At 43.9% G+C, this 12,598-nt stretch overlaps 1 long non-coding RNA gene across 1 annotated transcript; it reads left to right on the top strand.

Moving 5' to 3' along the window:
- The first annotated feature begins 1,449 nt into the window (after positions 1 to 1,449).
- On the top strand, positions 1,450 to 3,994 carry LOC145593774 (uncharacterized). The gene is made up of 3 exons (XR_014102801.1): positions 1,450 to 1,657; positions 2,230 to 2,262; positions 3,921 to 3,994. It is a non-coding gene; the product is annotated as an uncharacterized LOC145593774 (long non-coding RNA).
- Positions 3,995 to 12,598: the final 8,604 nt, after the last annotated feature.

Here is a 12,598-nt window from a genome sequence, read left to right on the forward strand (position 1 = left end):
GTTCACCATGGTTCCTAATACCCTCCGGGTGTCGAATTGAGTGGGTGGAACCATGCAATATGCTTTAAAACGGTCAATTTACCCATTCCAAATTTGCACCGATTTCGTAAACTGAAGCCTACCACGGCTATTTTGTACAATATATTAGGGTCATATATGGTTCCATACGTCATTATATGACTCTAAGATGTATCCCCTAGGGTCTCAAGAATTTTCGTCACCGGGCCCCGTAACGTCAAAATTCCTCAAAAAGCGTGGATAGCCTTCAATTTTGGAATTTTTGGACCTTTTTTTGCCCAGAAATAAAAATTGACGAGACGATTAGAATGGTTCCCAATACCCTCCGGGAGTCCAATTGAGTGGGTGGAACCATCCAATATGGCTTTAAACAATCAATTTACTCGTTCCAAACTTGCACCCATATCGTGACCTCAAGCCTACCACAGATATTTATGGAAACATATAAGGGTCATATATGGTTCCAAACATCATTATATGACCCTAAGAGGTATCCCCTAGGGTCTAAACACTTTTTTCCACCGAGCCCCGTAACCTCAAAATTCCTCAAAAAGAGTGGATTATAGCCTTCAATTTTGGAATTTTTTGACCTTTTTTCGCAAAGAAATAAAAATTGCCGAGATATTTACCATGGTTCCTAATACCCTTCAGGAGTCCAATTTAGTGGGGGAACCATCCAATATGCCTTTAAACAGTCAATTTATCCGTTCTAAACATGCACCAATATCGTGACCTGAAGCCTACCATGATCATTTATTGCAACATATAATGGTCATATATGGTTCCAAACGTCATTATATGACCCTAAGATGTATCCCCTAGGGTCTCAATACTTTTTGCCGCCGAGCCCCGTAACCTCAAAATTCCTCAAAAAGCGTGGATTATAGCCTTCAATTTTGGAATTTTTTGACCTTTTTTCGCTCGGAAATAAAAATTGCCGAGGTGTTTACCAAGGTTACTAATACCCTCCGGGAGTCCAATCGAGTGGGTAGAACCATCCAATATGCCTAAAAACAGTCAATTTACCCGTTCCAAATTTGCACCGATTTCGTAAGCTGAAGCCTACACCGGCTATTTTCTACAACGTATAAGGGTCATATATGGTTCCAGACGTCATTATATGACCGTAAGATGTATCCCCAAAGGTCTCAAGACCTTTCGCCAACGGGCCCCGTAACTAAGGATGACAATTTTATATGGATATCCAGTAATCCGCTCCACCCGCTCTAATTAAATGGATGAAAACCCGACTTATACGGATGAAGGGCGGGTGGTGGATGAAACGGATGACGGATCGGGTCGGATTCGGGTGGAACTTTTAGTCATCCGTCACCCGATCCGTCACCCGTTTATCATCCACCCGTTTAATTTTTATAATAAAAAAAAATGCCCTGAAATTAAATAAACCCTAATCTAAATTTCAAGCAGCCACCTTCTTTCATTTTCAATCTCTCTCTACAGTCTACTCTCTCTCTCTACCTTTCATTCTTTAGGCTCCACCCTCAGTCCCTCACAGACGACTCCACCCTCACTGGCGGCGACTCAACCCTCACCGGTGGCGACTCAACCCTCACCGGCGACTCCACCTCCACCTGCGACTCCATCTCACCTTAGTCACCTACAACGTCCAGCGATTAAGGTATAATTTTATACCCTTTTTTTTAATTTTCCTATTTTAATTTGTTCTTTTGACACACCATCTATAAATATATAATCCAAGAATCGATTCTATGTTTGTGTGTTTCGATTTAACCATTTTTTTATTAAAGATTGTTAGTTTTTTGATATGTATTTAATTTGTACATAGTTGCATTCAAAATTTTCAAATAAGTAGTAGCTCTGAAATTTGTTTTATTTTTTCTTCTGTATTAACGTTTCTGATGTTTTCAACTTTAGATCTAAAAACTTCAACTTTTATGCCTAATTTTAAATTTGAATAGCATTGTAAATGTTAAATATATATCGTGTAGATATTTTTGTATGTATTTTTTATACTTAGGTATTTAGGCTAATATCACGCCTAATGAACGACATTCTCTTGTATATATTCTGACTTGCTTATTGTGAATAATCAAGGAAAATATTCCCCAATTCTTTCAGTAAATAATAAAAGATAATTAAAAAAGTTGGTGAGATTATGCATGTTGTACTCTTGCTAAAGCTGCTAGTTTGAACTTGATATTAATCCTATTTTTTATACTTTTGTTATAGGATGATGGGTGATAATAATGATCTTGATTGTGGGTATGATTATGATAACTATGATTCTTCATGCCCCTCATCAAATCCTTCTACTGTACCTACTGCATCACTTACTCCACCACCACCTCCACCTTGTCAACCAAATACTAATCCCTCAAAATCTGTACACATGTCTTCTCAACCCGATGAAAGTGAGACATCCACAAGAAAAGCAAGAAAACAAACTTCAATGGTTTGGGAACATTTTCAAAAGATTACAATAAATGGTATGCCAAAAGCAAAGTGTCTCCATTGTGATCATATCTTGTCGGCAATAACCAAAAATGGAACATCACACCTTAAGGACCACATAAATTTAAGGTGTACTAGAAAGAATTCAAAGGTCGATATTCGACAAAAGCTTTTGAGTGTCAACCGCAAATCTGATGGGTCAGCTAGAGTTGAAAATGATAACTTCAGCCAAGAAGTTTCAAGGAGGGAATTAGCTAACATGGTAATTATGCATGAGTATCCGTTGTCTATAGTGGATCACATTGGTTTTAGGAGGTTTGTGACTAGTTTAAATGCCCATTTTAAGATAATATCGCGTAATACATTACGGGCTGATATAATGAAGATGTTTATGAGTGAAAAGGCGAGTCTAAAGAAAGCATTAGAGAGCAATGGGTCGAGAATAGCTATCACTACTGACATGTGGACAGCTTCAAATCAAAGAAAAGGTTACATGGCTGTAACATGTCACTACATTGATGACTTTTGGGTATTGCGCAACAAAACATTGAGGTAATTCACTCTTACTTTTGATAAGATGCTGATTTGTGTGTTTTTTTTAATGCTGAATTGCTGATTATTGTGATTAATATGGCTAGCTTGTGTTTTTATCTTGCTTAGTTCGGTGCTGTTTTTACTGTTTTATAAGGCTAATTTAGGCTTGTTTTGGGGCTTATTTATTGTGTTTTATATGGATTATTTAGGTTTGCTTATGTGCCTTGTCCACATACAAAAGACACTCTTGCTCAAGTCTTGTTGGACACTTTGAACATGTACAATATTGCTGAAAAAGTTTCATCTATTGTGGTTGATAATTGTACTACAAATGATGCTATGCTTGATGTTTTGAGCCCTCGTTTTAATGAACAATCTCTTATGTTGAAGGGTAAATTTTTGCATTTAAGGTGTAGTGCACATATATTAAATCTAATTGTACAAGATGGTCTAGATGTAATTGGTGATGGAATTAAGAGGATACGTGATTGTGTTTCCTTTTGGGCAGCAACTCCAAAACGAGTTGAAATGTTTGAGGATAAGGTGAAATCTTTTAAAGGAGAAGAGGGTAGAAAGTTGGTTTTAGATTGCAAAACAAGATGGAACTCAACTTTTTTAATGCTTACTAGTGCTTTACCTTATAAGGATGTGTTTATTTTTTATTATTAATAATATTTTACTCCCATTAAAGTAGTATGTACTAAATTGTATATTTTCGATTATGAACTTATGATGAAGGTCTTGCTTTGGAAAATGCTCAAGCTTGTGCTACCATTTTAGAAGATGAAGATTCTTTAGATATGAGCAGTGGCGGTGGTGGACTTAGTGGTAGCGAGGTCGTTGACTTGGATTCGGTAATAATCAGAACTTATTAAAAAAAATTCTATGTTAATATTCATTATATGGTCTTAATTACATTTTTTGTACTCTTGTAGGATGATGACGATTTCATGGATATTTGAAGAAAAAAAAGGGACTTGATGACAAATCTCACCTCTTTGGCTCATTGAAATTCATTGCTAATTTGCTACTGTAATTGTGTTCTAGTCATTAGTTCATTTTTATGTTATTGACATATTTGTGTAATTTGACACCTAGTTGGTGTACTACTGTAATATTATATATTTATTGAAGGTTGTAGTGCTTTTGTTTTCCGATAATAAATTATGATTTCGGTAAATTATAATTTCATTGCAAGTTTAATAGCTTTCATCCGTTTAGCATCCGATCCACCCGTTTCACCCGCGGATGATGGGTGGATCGGATATGGATGATGGGGTAAGCGGGTGGTGGGTGGAGCGGATGGCGGGTCCGGATGGATGCGGGTGAAGGTCCATCCGATCCAAATCCGACCCGTTGCCATCCCTACCCGTAACCTCAAAATTCCTAAAAAAGCGTGGATTATAGCCTTTAATTTTAGGAATTTTTTTTACCTTTTTTCCCCCAGAAATAAAAATCGCTGAGATGTTTACCATGGTTCCTAATACCCTCCGGGAGTCCAATTGAGTGGGTGGAACCATCCAATATGCCTTAAATTGGTCAATTTACCCATTCCAAATTTGCACCGATGTCGTAAACTGAAGCCTACCACGGCTATTTTGTACAACATATATGGGTCACTTATGGTTCCAAACGACATTATATAACCCTAAGATGTAGCCCCCAAGGTATCAAGACTTTTCGCCACCGGTCCCCGTAACCTCAAAATTCCTCAAAAAGCGTGGATAATAGCCTTCAATATTAGAATTTTTTGACCTTTTTTCTCCTGGAAATAAAAAATGGCTAGATGCTTTCCATGGATCCTAATACACCCTGGGAGTCTATTTGGGTGGGTCCAACCATCCAATATGCCTTTAAACAGTCAATTTACCCGTTCCAAACTTGCACCGATATCTTGGCCTCAAGCTTACTACCGACATTTATGGCAACATATAATGGTCATATTTGGTTCCAAACGTTATTATATGACCATAATATGTATCCTCTAGAGTCTCAAGACTTTTCGCCACCGGGCCCCGTAACCTCAAAATTCCTCAAAAAGCATGGATTATAGCCATCAATTTTGGAATTTTTTGACCTTTTTTTGCCTGGAAATAAAAATTGCCGAGATGTTTACATTGGTTCCTAATACCCTCCTGAAGTCCAATTGAGTGGTTGGAACTATCCAATATGCTTTTAAACAGTCAATTTAGTCGTTCCAAACTAGCACCGATATCGTGACCTCAAGCCTACCACGGACATTTACGGAAACATATAATGGTCATATATGGTTCCAAACGTCATTATATAACCCTAAGATGTGTCCCCCAGGGTCACAAGACTTTTCTCCACCGGGCCCCGTAACCTCAAAATTCCTCTCAAAACGTTGATTTATAACCTTGAGTTTTGGAATTTTTTTACCTTTTTTCGCCAGGAAATAAAAATTGCCGAGATGTTTTTCATGATTCCTAATACACTCCGGGAGTCCAATTGAGTGGGTGGAACAATCCAATATGCCTTTAAACAGTCAATTTACCCGTTTCAAACTTGCACCGATATCGTGACCTCAAGCCTACCACGGACATTTATGGCAACATATAGTGCTCATATATGGTTCCAAACGTTATTATATGACCCTACGATGTATCCCCTAAGGTCTCAAGACTTTTTGCCATTGGTCCCCGTTGTTTTGGGTGTTTTTGTCCCTTGACTGGTCCGGAGGGCTTATGTACCTGCAAAATCAACGGAGACACCATTTGGGTGGTGCTCCGCCTCCAACGCTCAAGTTAGTAACTTGAAGGAGAGAAAAAGGTGCGGAAATTTAGGTGGGGATCTGCTAGGTTTTCTAGCTCAGTTGTCTCTATCAAAGGGACAGTTTTTGTAGTAAATGAAAGAACGTGTCCTCCAAAAGAGGGGAATCTCCCTATTTATAGGTTCATTGGGATTTGTGCCCCTGATTAGGTGACATAACACTAATCAGAGATGGGCTGCGCCGTATTACGGCTTTCTCGGGATTTGGGCCTAAAGGCTGACATTTTCCCAAATATCTGGGATGACACGTGTCACACAGGGATAGGTTCATCTTGGACCATCCCCGGGGTGACACGTGTCACCCTCTGATTGGGCCACGTGCAGGGGTAAAATTACCCTAAACATTTGCCCCTCACAGGTGTGGCATCTGTGACACGTGTCACTCTCTGAGTGGTGGTAATTTTACCGCCTAAATTTAACTTTTCAACTTCTGGGTAAATTACGGGAATACCCCTTCTTTTACCCTCTATCTATAGCCGTTTACCCTCATATTTTCATTTACGCTTCACAAAAATTTTCAGAGTAAACTTAGAGAAATTCTTGAAAGAGAGAACAGAAGTCATCCGTCTGAGTCAGGCGTATTTTCCGAAGAATTTAGTCGCATCAACACAGGCGGACCCGTCTACCTTCAGATATCAAATCTATAGGTACCGTCTCTGACTCTTTCAGTTCTTTTTACATTTTTCCGTTTGTATATATTCCTTGCAATAAATGGATTCATCACCAACACACACGGCACAACCTAGGGTAGAATCCAGCCGTTCACCAGGAACGGCTGAGTCTAGGACTGGTAGTGCCGTGTCAGGGTGTTGGGACCACCCTCATGCTTGGATTCCGACCATTTGCGCGTCTGTGCAGGACACAATGGCTCGGACAATGCAGACGGCACAAGACCCAGATTATAGGAGTGATGCCTCAGGCGGCCAAACGCCTGAAAGGGAGACGTCTAGCTCTGGACACCAGACGGCTCCAGAGAGATCTCCACCGCGTGGCCCCCCAACTCCTCCAGAATCCTTTTTGGAGGAATGCGACCAAAGCGTGGAAGAGACCCACGACCAAGGCGGTGAGGAGGCCGCCTCAGCTTCAGTATCCTTGTCTGGGGAGGAGACGGGAAGTGGTCTCAACGTCTCTTCCTCAGAGAGCAGCGACGATCTTCCTCCGTTTGAGGATAGTGAGGAGGAAGAGAGGAAGACGTGGAAGGAGAAAGATGATCCCTACAAGATCCACGTCTCTTCAAAAGATATTGACCTTATGGAAAAAGGTCTTGACAAATTCTTGCAGGCTCACCCTTTGGGAGACGGGAGGAAAATAAGGGTGCCTCCCCCAGACGACACCATTTCTTGGGAAAGCACTGAACGTAATGCAAACGACTACTTTGGTTGTTACGAGGCAACGTTCAAGGCGGGCCTTCGTTTCCCCCTTCACCAGGAGGTGAAGACAATTTTGAGAGGCTATGGCCTCGGAGTCTGGCAACTTACCCCCAACTCTTGGGCAAACATTTTGGGCTATGGTTTCGCCTGCGAATTTCAAGGGGTTCACCCCGGTTGGGAGGCATTTGCCAAAATGCACTATCTAAGTCGCAACCCAGACGGGTACAGAGCGTGGTATACTCTGACCACGTTCCCTCAGTATATGATTACCTTGGACAAAGTGTCCAAGTTTGACGGCTGGAAACACAGGTTCTACCTGTGCACGGCTTCCACCAAGCGGGAGAATTACGAACTCCGGCAGTATAATAAGAAGCCCGACCTTATGGATCGGAAGTGTTGTCTTCCTCGAATCCCGGATGAGGATTACGACAAAATAATTGAGGCTGATCTCTTCGGCCTCACAGACGCAACTCTGTCAACCGGCGAAACAATAAAGGTTCCAAAGAATTGGATCCCCAAGAGCGCCTAGTTCAGGGATGAGTGCTTCCTAGCCGCCTGCGGGCTAGGGCACATGTTTGATAGACGTATGCGCCTGACTTACTTCCGTCTGTAGTACTTTTGTATCGGAAATATATTTCTCGATTATGTTCTAACTGTTTTCCCGTCTGAACTTGAAGAAGACGCATTAAACATGTTGCCAGAAGAGAAGACCCCCAAGCGGTCCTCCGCTCAGATCCGCCGAGACTTGGCGGAAGCTCAGGCGAGAGAACTCAAGGCCAAGGTAACCGCCTGACCTCTTTTAAGCGTTTTCTTTCAAAGTTTCCTTTCTTCGTCTGTTGACATTATGTTATTACTTTTTCAGGGAGGCATAGTGGACAAGACGTTTGAGAAGACTCTCAAACGGGCTAGGGAGGAGACCCCTGTCTCCAAAACTAACAAGTCCTCCAACAAGTCCTCAAAAAAGGCCGCCTCCGTGATTACCCCTGTTGCCCCGTCTGGGAGGCAAATGAGAGTTGGGGGGAGAAGCGAGCAAGTGTCAGGCCCCTTTGGCCTAGATTTGGTCCGTCTTCCTGCAACCGGGGGGCAATCAACGGCTGTGAGCGGCTCTCGCCACGCCGGCTCTGCAGGTAAGAATCCTTTTAAATCCCCGCCTGAGCTGGGATGGCCGTTGCGAGTGAAATCACACTCCCAACAAACGTCATCCTCATACGGTCGAAACCAGATAGGCGCAGCTTTAGTCACTCAATCTGATGCTGATTGTGGTGCAGATCGATCGCCTCGCTGGCCAGACGTCCAGCAGCATGCACGGGCAATGCTGGAGGCTGTGGGCAAACGGGATAAAGATGCTATCCCAGGGATTGAGACGTTTAATCTAGAACGTATCTTGACCCTTCTGGCTGAGGTAGCTTACTTAGCCATTTTTCTCTTTTCTTTCTTCTTTTTGTTATATAGCTGTTTCTGCCCCTTTTCCCACCTGTATTCCTGACCTTGTTTATTTTTGCAGGCCATGCTGCGGGGTAGACAGGCTCAAGCGTCCTTACACCCGCAAACGGGATGAGGTAAGACGGGCCAATCAGTCCGCCACAAATGCCAATGACGTTGCTTTACACACGTCTATAGTTAATGAACTTAAAACTAAAGCAACCGAAATGACGCAGGCGGCCAGGATCTCAGAGCTGGAGTCACAGCTGCAGGCGGCCAACCAGAAGGCTGAGGCTGCAGAGGCGGCCCAGAAGAAGGCGGAGGCTGACCTCCCTAAGCTTAGGGAGGACCTCCAAAAGGCCCAGGAGAGCCTCCAAGCGCTCCAAAGCGCCTCTTCAGAAAATGCTGATCTGAAGAGCAAAGTGGCCCGGATGGAGGAGGCGGCGGCTAAAGCTCAGGAGAACTTCAAGGCAACTCTTGAGGCGGAGCAAAACCGCCTGGTCTCTGAGATGACCAACGACAATGATGCCATGATGAGGATCGCCTGGGAAGCTTTGTATCCTGGGAAGGAGTATGGCGTCTGGGCTCTGGCTCACAAGTATGCCGACGAGGTCATTTACTTGAGAGAAAAGGGACTGCTTGAGCCGGAGTCCTTCCTCGTCTAGGCTGAGACGAAGCAACCTGAGCCTGAAGCCGAAGCTGAGGCTGAAGCTCCATAGGTTGAGATCCTGGAGGAAGGCGGGAAGGACCAGGAGGGGCCGTCTGCAGGACAATAATTTCAGCGGCTGTGCGCCAAGTCTTTTTTTTATTTTTTCTTCTGCGGCAGTATGCCAACAAACTTGCTTTTCCGGCCTGTGTGCCGAGTATATTTGTATTTTTACCGGCTAGGGAGCCGTGTTTGTTAAACAATTTCTCTTTCCCGGACGGGGTCCGGATAACAATTGATCCAACACAGCCGTTTGGCTGGGTGGAATCTTAATGAATGCACCGACTGAGTCGGTTTTGGTATTTTCTGCGCTTGTGTTTGCACTCCAATGTTTCAATTTTTTGCCTAACTTATCAAGAGTATGCGGCTGTCCTAGCCCCTGGACGGCTGTGTGCTTGGTTTTAAGCCGGGTTGGTTGATTGACTTGGGAACGTCTGATGCTGCAGAGAGCATGATACGTTTACAGGCATTTCCGCTTCTACCTAGACGGTTATGACCCTCTAGGTGAAGTTCATTTAGCCATTTGTACAACTCTTTTGCCCCAGACGAGGGTGTGTACAATTTTAATGCGAAAAAACGCTTAAGAAATGTAGCCGGTAGAGGAAGCCCACTGATGTCAATTGACATCCGGTTCTCCAACCTTAATATTTCCTTAAGTTGTTCAGGCAGACGGCTATGAGTGGCTGATTCAGCCGTCCAATCGTGGCCGCCTGCATTGGTACGTAGAGTAAGCATGTTGGCTTCTCTTTGCGACGATTGCACCCGGAAGGGTGTCGCCGGACGCCTTGGTCCATGTAGGGACAAGCGATTTTATGGGAAAATCAGCTGTCTAGCCATTGGCCATTGGTCTTGATTGAGACCGGCTGTGTAGCCACTGAGCATTTTTATGCTCAGCTTAATTATCTGGCCATTGGCCTCTTTGCCAATCAGGCGTTCATTCATTCAATTTCCAAGTATCAAACTTAGAAAAATAAACATGCAACCCGTCTGTGTTTCAGACGGGATATAAAACTTCAAAAATGAAAACAAAAAGCCATTCCTCATTAATGTACACTTCTTGTTTACAAAAAATTTACAAAATCTCAGACGTAGGATCTTTTCAAATTATCTACGTTCCAAGTTCTAGGCAGGCGCCTGCCGTCTTGAGTTTCCAGGCGGTAAGTGCCGTCTCTTACTTCTTCATAAATCCGGTAGGGGCCTTCCCAATTAGGAGTTAGCTTTCCAAGCTCATTGGCCCTACCGGTTGCCTCCATTTTTCGTAACACAAGGTCGTCCACTTTCAAGGGACGCCTGTGTACTCTCTTGTTGTAGGCTCTTGTCATTCTCTAACGGTAAATCTCATGACGTAAGGCGGCATTGCCCCTGCGTTCTGGAAGTGAGTCCAATGCTAGGCGCATTGTCTCCCAGTTTGCCTCTTCATCATATAGCATGACTCGGAGAGTAGGCTCATAGTGCTCAATGGGCAAGACGGCTTCAGCACCATAAACCATGAGAAATGGGGTTTCACCGGTTGCCCCCTTTGCAGTTGTCCGGATGGCCCATAGGACATGAATTAATTCTTCAGCCCATAAGCCACCGGCTCTTTCAATTTTCTTCTTTATACCGTCTGAGATTAATTTGTTGAAGGCTACAACTTGGCCGTTTGCTTGGGGCCAGCCAACTGATGCAAAATAACTTGAGATCCCCTGATCTCCCAACCAAGTCTTGAGCTGAGGCGTCTCAAACTGAGGCCCGTTATCAAACACCATAGACATAGGAACCCCATACCGGGTGATGATGTTCTTCCAGATGAAGGAGATCACGTCTGAGGTCCTGATATTTTTTACCGCCTCAGCCTCTACCCACTTGGTAAAATAATCCACAGCCACCAAAATGTAGCGCTTTCCGCCTGGTGCAGGCGTGTAAGGACCCAAGATGTCCATGCCCCATTTTGCAAACGGGATTGGGCTGTGGATGGCCGTCAGATCAGTAGCCGGACGGTGAATAAGTTTGCCAAATTTCTGGCACTTGTCACATTTTCTCACCAATTCCTTGGCGTCTGCCTCTAAAGTGGGCCAAAAATAATGTCGTGTGGCTCTAACGGCTAGGGATCTGCAGCCTATATGGGAGGCGCAGAACCCTGAGTGCAAATCTTCGAGAACTTCCTTCCCCTTTTCTGGGGTTACACACTTCAAAAGAGGCTTAAGAAACCCCGCCTTGAAGAGGTCTCCATTTCTTAACTCGAAGTTAGCAGCTCGCTTCTTCAGAACGGCTGCCTCCTGTGGAGAATCAGGTTGTGTCCCGTCTGAGAGATAAGCCCGGATGCCATCCATCCAAGTAGAGCTTCGGTCTAGGACTCCAATGGGATCTTCATAGATGCTTCTTTTTTCAAGTACTTCCCAAAAGACTGACCGAGGCGTATCATGACAGGCGGAGGATGCAAGTTTTGACAAAGCATCCGCCTGGTTGTTATCAGACCTGGGTACTTGATTCAGATGAAATTCCTCAAGTGACCCAGCCTCCTCTTTGACCGCCTAAAGATATTTGATCATAGCCGGGTGAGTTGCTTCAAATGTGCCCTCAAATTGGCTAACGACCAACTGTGAATCAGAGTAGGAGTCAATTTTTGTTGCCCCTTCCGCCTTACACATGCGGATTCCGGCTAGCAGGGCTTCATATTCCGCTTCATTGTTTGAGGCCTGAAACTTGAACCGTAGTGCATACTCATATATGTCCCCCTCAGGAGACTCACAAATTACGCCTGCACCACAGCCGTTTTTTGTTGAACTCCCGTCTACATACACTTTCCAAACCTGATTGAGATTATCCGGAGCCACCGGACGGGTCATTTCCACAATGAAGTCGGCAAACGCCTGACCTTTCACTGCCTTTCTTGGTTTGTAAGTGATTTCAAGACTTTGCATTTCAATAACCCATTTTAACATTCCGCCGGATGACTCCAAGGTAGACATTGGCCGCTTGAGTGGCTGGTCGGTGTAAATCACCACCGGATGGGCCAGAAAGTAAGGCTTCAACTTTTTGAATGCCATGTACAAAGCAAGACCAAAATTTTCCACCACAGGGTACCGGAATTCAGCATTTTTTAGAACATGACTAATGAAGTAAACCGGGAGTTGAACGCCGTCTCGCTCAGCAAGGAGAACGGCACTGAGAGCATTATCTGAGACGGCTAAATACATATACAACGTCTCCCTAGGTAGTGGACTGACCAGCCTAGGCAGAGAGTGCAAGTGCTCTTTCAGCTTCTGGAATGCCGTCTCAGCATCGTCTCTCCATTCGAACCTGGCCTTCTTCCTGATTGCTTGGAAAAAGTAGAGGCATTTGT

The sequence above is a fragment of the Chenopodium album genome, chromosome 19, assembly GCF_948465745.1.
Source record: "Chenopodium album chromosome 19, dcCheAlbu1.1, whole genome shotgun sequence".
Taxonomy (NCBI): Eukaryota; Viridiplantae; Streptophyta; class Magnoliopsida; order Caryophyllales; family Amaranthaceae; genus Chenopodium; species Chenopodium album.